Raw genomic sequence first — 7,162 nt, 5'->3', positions numbered from 1 at the left:
GAGAAATCTGAGCTGAACCTTAAGCATACTCTTCTGGCGAAGCATCTTCCCTATTGTTTGCTCAAGGACTCCTGCACATTTCTTTGGTTTGCTTGTCTTTTTTGTGCCTTTCAGAAATCACAGAATATCACACAGAGAACTTGAGGTTGTATGGTATTTATTGTAAAAATTCTACTTGGCATTCCTTCATTTTCTAAATCACAAGCCAGGGGTAGGCACACCCAGCACTGTTTAACTCCGTTTAACCTGCAGATCGTTTCAGAGCTACAGTGTCGGAGCTGCCATGGGCCTCCCACTGCTGCAAAGGGCAGCCTGGCTGCCTCGTGGTGCTGTGGGAGCTGGACAGCTCTGGCAGAAAGATGTTGGTACTAATGCTTCTCAACAGGTATTAACCCTGCCAGAGAGTATTTGGAGATTTTTTTTTTAACTGACTTTACTGATTTGACTGTACTGCCTTTACTGACAAAGGCAGGCTGTGCATTTTCACAGCCTGTCCTCTGTGGAAGGGTGAACTGAGAGCTGAGCTGAGTGAGCAGATGAGAAGAGCCCTTGAAGCAGCATCTCTCAAGGCAGAGGGTGGTGGAGAAGATGGTTACCAGGAGTTTAGAATTCTCTTCCTTGATAAAACAAGATTCAGAGACAGTTCTACTCTCAATGACATGCAAGCTATCTTGGAGAGAAGGCTGGTAATAATATCCACTTGGAAGCAAGACATAGAAAATCCCTACTTTTGAAAAATTACTCTTTAAATGAGCTTTAATTATTTTTAATTCTTATTAAAAATTAATGAATCTGTGACCATGAGAGCATGTTGATTTTTTCCAACCACTCAGACAAATGTTGTGACTTCACATTTTATTTAATCAGGGCATGTGCTGTGGTATATTTGCAGTGTTCAGCATTTGGCTGACAGCATCTGTTTGTTTATCCAGGCCATGCTGTCTTCTATCACAGTCACTTTCTCTCTGGTACCACTCATTCAGCAGCATATTGTCAGGCTTGGCATTGATGTTCTGTGTCATTCTGGGAATTACAGGAGTAGATGAATCATCTGAATTTGCTCTTTCCTGGGAGAACAGCATGATTATCCCTTCTCACACTGTCCTGGAAGAAGGTGAAGCCCTTTTGTGAAGCAGTTTTTCTCTATTTTGGACTTTTATATAGATTTTTGAAAGCTAGTACAGCCAATTGTCATCTGGTAGCTGAGCACCATTTGATATTTTCCTATTTTTCTGTCTTTGCATTTAATTAAATTTTTAGACTTTAAAAGCTGTTGAAAATCCAGGTTTGGATATACCATGTTGTTATTTAATGAGCTATAAGCCTAATGAACCAGAGTGCAGGTGATTCAAAATGAGAGCTCAGGATAAATGCATGTAAATATTCAATGTAATTTACAAGTTGTAATTTTGAGGGGGTTCACCATCCTCTGTTCCCTGTCTAAGAAATCCCTGATCAATATCTGTTTGTTTTAAATGTTGCTGTGCCTTTAGTTGTGAGGTTTTCTGGCCTGGCCTTCCTTTCTGGCTCTGATACTTGCTTCTACCTCTCCTGGAGGCCTCCAGATCCCAGGCTGATAGCTCTGCTAATGGCACAGAGCCTGGCTTAGCTTCTCCTTTCATCCACAGCCATGGTGGATTCTCCTACTCAGCCAAACAACCATTTCCTTCCTTCTTTTTATTGTTCTCATCCAGACCTGCCTTTCCTCTGGTATAGCAAATTCCTATATCCAGCCTCCTCTTTAACAAGAATATTTTTTTTCTCTGTGAGCCTGCTGTCTTTTGTCCCAGCTTGCCATAATCTTGTGTTTTTCAGCTCCAGTATGTATCTCAGGTACTTCTCACTTCCTCTTGTTCATATGTAGTATGTGGATGGAAAACCCAACACATAAAAACCATGAAAACCACTGGGAAAGAAAAGCAGAGAGAAGGTCCGTGAGAGGAGGAAGATCTCAAATAAGTGATAACAAGTTACACAAGGTTAAACAGACATAAACTGGGTTGACAAGTGAGCAGTAATACAAAAAAAGAAGTGGAGGTGTGGTGAAAAGGAAGTGAAGGAATCTGAAATAAACAGGTATCAAGGTAAAGGGAAGAATAAATCTGAGTACAGAACCATTGAACTTGTCAGAGTATCCTTTCATTCTGCATTCATAGCTACCAAGCATCACAAGGTCCAGGTCCATGTATGTTCTTTCCAGATCCTCTCATAAAATATATGCCAGATTACAAGAGGAAAGTGTCCACATGCCCAGACCAGCATGAAAGGGTACTCTGAAGGAATGTGTGTCTCTTGCACCCTGCTCCCTGCTCCCAGAGCTGCTTGGCTCTAACCTCTTGACAGGTCAAGCCTGCAAAAGGATGTGGCAGGACAATGGGTCTTTCACCAGCTGTTATCGAAGATCTTTTTAGCCCATTAATACAAAAGTGCATTGATGGGGAGCGGATGCTCATAGGTCTGTGTACCTGCCAATATGACATCCTGTTTCTTTAAGGCAAAGACAACAAGCAGCCTTCACTTCTCTGCTGAGCTGGAAGTGGCACAGATGCTCAAAACAGTATTTCTCCTCCAGGATTCTTTCAATTTTGACTGCTTTTCAGCTACTTTCTTAAAATCTACTTCATTCAAAGATGGAAATGGAAGTGGGGCTGTTCTTCCAAACACAGTCTGGTCCAGAGCAGGACTCTCCACTTCCAGGATGCATCTGCAATTACCTTCCAGCTGATTTTGCACTCTGCTCATTTGAATGCAGTATCTTCTGCTGCCACACACCCAGTACACATATTACCTACTCACTTTTACCATCCAGAGTAAATTGGCAAGGACATGGAGCTACTAAAAATTTTCTCAGTGAGGAATGTGCATAGAGGGGTTTTAGTGCTCTCAGAGAGATGTTCCTCGACACATCTTTCATAGTGCCACCAGCAAGGAAGGGGATCTTTTAACATCTGAGCTAACCTGCTCAGAAAGCACATGCCAGCTTCAGGTTCCATTGGTGCAGCTGAGTCTGGCCAGGCTCAGTCAGACAAGGAAATACAAGGAGCCAGAGCAGGTGGTTCAGGGCTCCTCAAACCTCTGTGGCAAGCTGTGGCTTCAAGTGAGTGCTACAGAGTTGTGGTATTTGAGGGGAGGGAGGGGGTGTCGTGTATGAGACAGCATGCAAAGAATGCAGTCAGAAACTTTTGCCAAACTGGTGAAAAACAGTGAAGGAATATGATGCCCAAATCTCAGAAATGAATGGGGTCAAAAACTGTATGTGGAAAAAAAGGTGATTTGAAAACCGAGTCCTAGCCTCCAAAGTAAATTCCTGGATTTTTATACTAATTTCGTTGGTGTATAATAAATTTTATGTAATGGTGGCATAAATAGGTAGTTCACCAAACCACATGATTTTTATCAAATCATAGCAAAGAATAGCAAAACTCCCTCTCACTGATGTTAGAACAGCTATTTGCTAGGTAGCTGCTTGTGAAAGTTTGAGAAATGTGGGAAAATCCACATCACATTCAGTCTTTAATTTTAGCAGTGACTTGCCTCATCCAGAAAGAACTGATGAATAATACCTTCCCTCAATTTTTCTTAGTAAATATTCCTGTGGAGAAGATCAAAAGGGAAAACCTGTACCTGAAATTAACACTGGGCTTTATCCAAATTTGTTTGGAGTTTAGCTGGTTCACAGAAACTTGGAATATTAATTTACTCAGGATAAAGAAATAGGCAAACAAAAGTGAAAAATGGAAAGGAAAGAGAGAAGCAGGGTCAGAAAACAAGAAAAGCAATAAAAGATTTGCCTCCATGCAGTAGAACAACAATAGGTCTTATTTACCAACAGTATTATTTAGTTCCACAACACAAGAATATCAGGAGTGGGTTTTTTCTCCTTTGATTGAACATTTAAAGGACAGAATTTAGCAGAGGATTATGCTCAACTAGGAGCAAGAAGAAGCAGTGCAGTGTAGGATATAGATGAGTTTTTTCTCTCTAAGCAGGTTCCTTTGCTCAGTGATCTCCTCTGTCATGACAATTCTTGCAGAACAAGACACTCATCAAAGCCTGTGAAGATGCTTTTGTACCACAGGTACCATTTCTGGGACAGATGGCATCTGCCATGCCATCACAGACATGGATGGTCACATATTCATAAGAGTCATGGCATCAAAATCAGACATCTCTCTAAACTCTATTATGTTATGTTTTCTTTGTTTTGTTCTACCCATCGTTTCAAAGGATGAAGTATAATTTGTAACCCTGCCTAAATTACTACTGTGAGCTATGAGATAATTTCACCACTTAAACACACATACCAGCTAAAAATTCCTTAAAAGTAATTTTCATAACTTTCTTTTATAATTACTTCTGTAATTATGTCTTTCTGTCCGGCCAGGAAAAGGGCCTGAATTTGTTCCCCAGTTTGGAGGCCCCAGTGCTCTTCCATGGGCCTCCACAAGAAGCCCAGAGGTCAGGAAAATATCAAATGATCACTCAAGAGAACAGAAAATACTTTCTGATAATCGACATTGCTGAAATGGTTGCTGATGCCTGTTGACTCTTATTCTCAGGCACTTTTTGGCTTCTGGTGGGAGTGTCTATCACAGGAGCTCCTGATCTGGCCAGAAGAAAGGATAGACAATCCACAGATTACAGAACTGTCATAGTTGTAGCTGATCCAAGCTACATTTTTTCATTAATCATTGCTTTTTAAAAAAATCTCAGCATTTTTTTCATCTTGAAATATAGTACTCATTGTATGTATCCTCATTGGTCCATCCACTTCAGGGTTGGACTTGATGTTCCTTGCGGGTCCCTTTCAACTCAGAATATTCTGTGATCTGTGACTGTTGATGAACCATGTCCAGGAAACTGGATAGGGATTTTGATAAGATGTTAAAGGAGTTGGATGCCCAAATCTCAGGAATGAATGGGGTCAGGCCCCTGAGTACCCTCCAATTAAAGAATTCCAGTCCTAAGACACTGGTGAGCCCATGTTTGCATAGCATGCTAGTGGGTGAGCAGAAGGTCAAAATGAGGGTGTTCCTCTAAGTGACTGGAGTGTTATGGGTAAGGAAACATTTTGGAATTCAGTCATGGCTGAAAGTTCAGGTCAGACAGCACAGGGAGCACTTTAAGTAATTAATCATTTGGCAGACTTCAGAATCAAGGTTTTCTAAGGGACAAGGGGCCTTCAGTTAACTTTAGGCAGCATGTAAGGTGATGTTTCTCTGAGAATCAGTACTTGAGTCAGGTTTCTGTGATGAATTAGAATATGCCAAATTTGTGTCTGTGAACTACTTCCAGACTTTTCAATCAAGCTTCATTGCAAATGTTTCTCTTTATGGATCCCTCTGCAAGCACAGTGTAGCAAAGATTATTGTGCAGGAAGAGATGATCAGCCTCTGGAGCACCCTGTGAGGCTGTTCAGCATTTACATGCCCCAGTGAAACTGGGAAATCATGAGCCTGTCAGGAATAAAGACTCAAACCTTGTTGACAATCAGGACCTGTGGGATCTTCACCCCTGTGCATAAGGGAAGTCATGCAAGTGGTTCCTCGGAGTGGAAGGTTTTCCAGCCATGCTGAGGGACTGGGCTATCAGCTGTGGGAGCTCTTGTAACATGAAGCTAATTCTGCTTTGAGTGGCAGGCATCAACACAGCACTCAGGTTTTCATGATCTAAACCTAGAGGAGGGAGACACATCTGCAAGGAGAATGGACTCTCATGTGTGGAGTGTATCACATCTTAGAGGAACAGTGGTTCTTAAGGCATGTGCTATGTCAGTCTGTGGTATGTCCCAGCATCATCAGGATACTGTGGTCTTCCCTTCCACTTTCTACAGCAGTTAATTTCTCCAGCTTCTGAAATGCTGTGAAAATTTTTGAGCAGAGAGCACTGAAATTGGCCTGATAGGAGAAGCCAGCTGGAGACCATCACAGTGTGCATCATCACATGCTGGAGGTGCTGTGCAGAAGAGTAAGAGCTGTACATATGCTCCATTAAACCTGACACTTCTTAGGGCTGCTTCATTGCAAAGACTGTGATGGCTCTTATTTTGTGAGGACTTGAAAGTGCTGGGGCCTCCAGGAGCAATGCAGGGGAAGGAATACTCTGTGAAGAAATTCCTGGGGCAGTGAGGAGCTGTGAGGGAGGGAGAGAATCTGTTTTTCTGTAGGTAAATATGGACCTCTGAGGTTTTTTTACTAATTCTGCTGCACTCCCCTTGTGAACTTAGCAAGAGCACATAGACTTTTTGAACACATTTGTATTTTTCAATGCCCGTGACTGTGAAACCCACAGAAGAGAGAGAAGTGAGGTTTCTGAACCCCATCCCAGAGAGGAGGCAGGACAGTGGGAAGATTACATCCTAACTTCCAGGATCAATTGCATCCTAACTTCCAGGATCAATTTCTTATCTCCCTCTAAAACCCCTGGTCTTCCATGCCTGAATTGAAATGACTTAATTGAAACACTCTGCATTTAAAACTTGTGATAAAACAAAAAGCCATCCCCTGACTCATCTCTTCTTACAGAAACACTGTGCAGAAGCACAGAAGTAGGGAGGGAGATGTTTACATGGAGAGATAGCCTCAGTTTATAACATGGTGAATGAATATGAAACTTAGGACTGACTTTCCAAACCTGTTTCAGTGATTGCAACTCAGTTAACACATCCTTTACAGAAAACATGCACAAAAATAAGGAAATTAATGCTTAAACACATAATAAATTTCTTGCTCTCCACCAGATAAATACACTGTACTTATCAGGTATAAACCATGACCTGTTTCTTCATATTTGTAACCATAAATCTGGCTCAGTTACTGAATTCATTCTACTATCCATTTATTTAATTTTGAAAAATACTACTGTAAATTTCCAAAAGAAATTTGGAAAGATAAAGATTATAATTTTTTTCACAGGTATTTGCAAGTTATTAGTCTGGGTGTTAAAAGCAGTAGAACTGTCAGAAAGGAAGTTATATAATGACAATTCACTCTAAAATTACATTTGTATCTAAAGTTGCATCTGAGATTGAAAATGCAATTTTATATTGCTTTTATAACATAAATATATATATATATAAGTTATTGAAAAAGGAGCATACATTTTTGGGGACCATGATTAAAAGAGTTATGCAGAAATATTTATTTCATTAGAGTTTAAAAGT

Source organism: Ammospiza nelsoni, chromosome 4 (genome assembly GCF_027579445.1).
Source record: "Ammospiza nelsoni isolate bAmmNel1 chromosome 4, bAmmNel1.pri, whole genome shotgun sequence".
NCBI lineage: Eukaryota > Metazoa > Chordata > Aves > Passeriformes > Passerellidae > Ammospiza > Ammospiza nelsoni.
Note: the sequence above shows the minus strand (reverse complement) of the source record.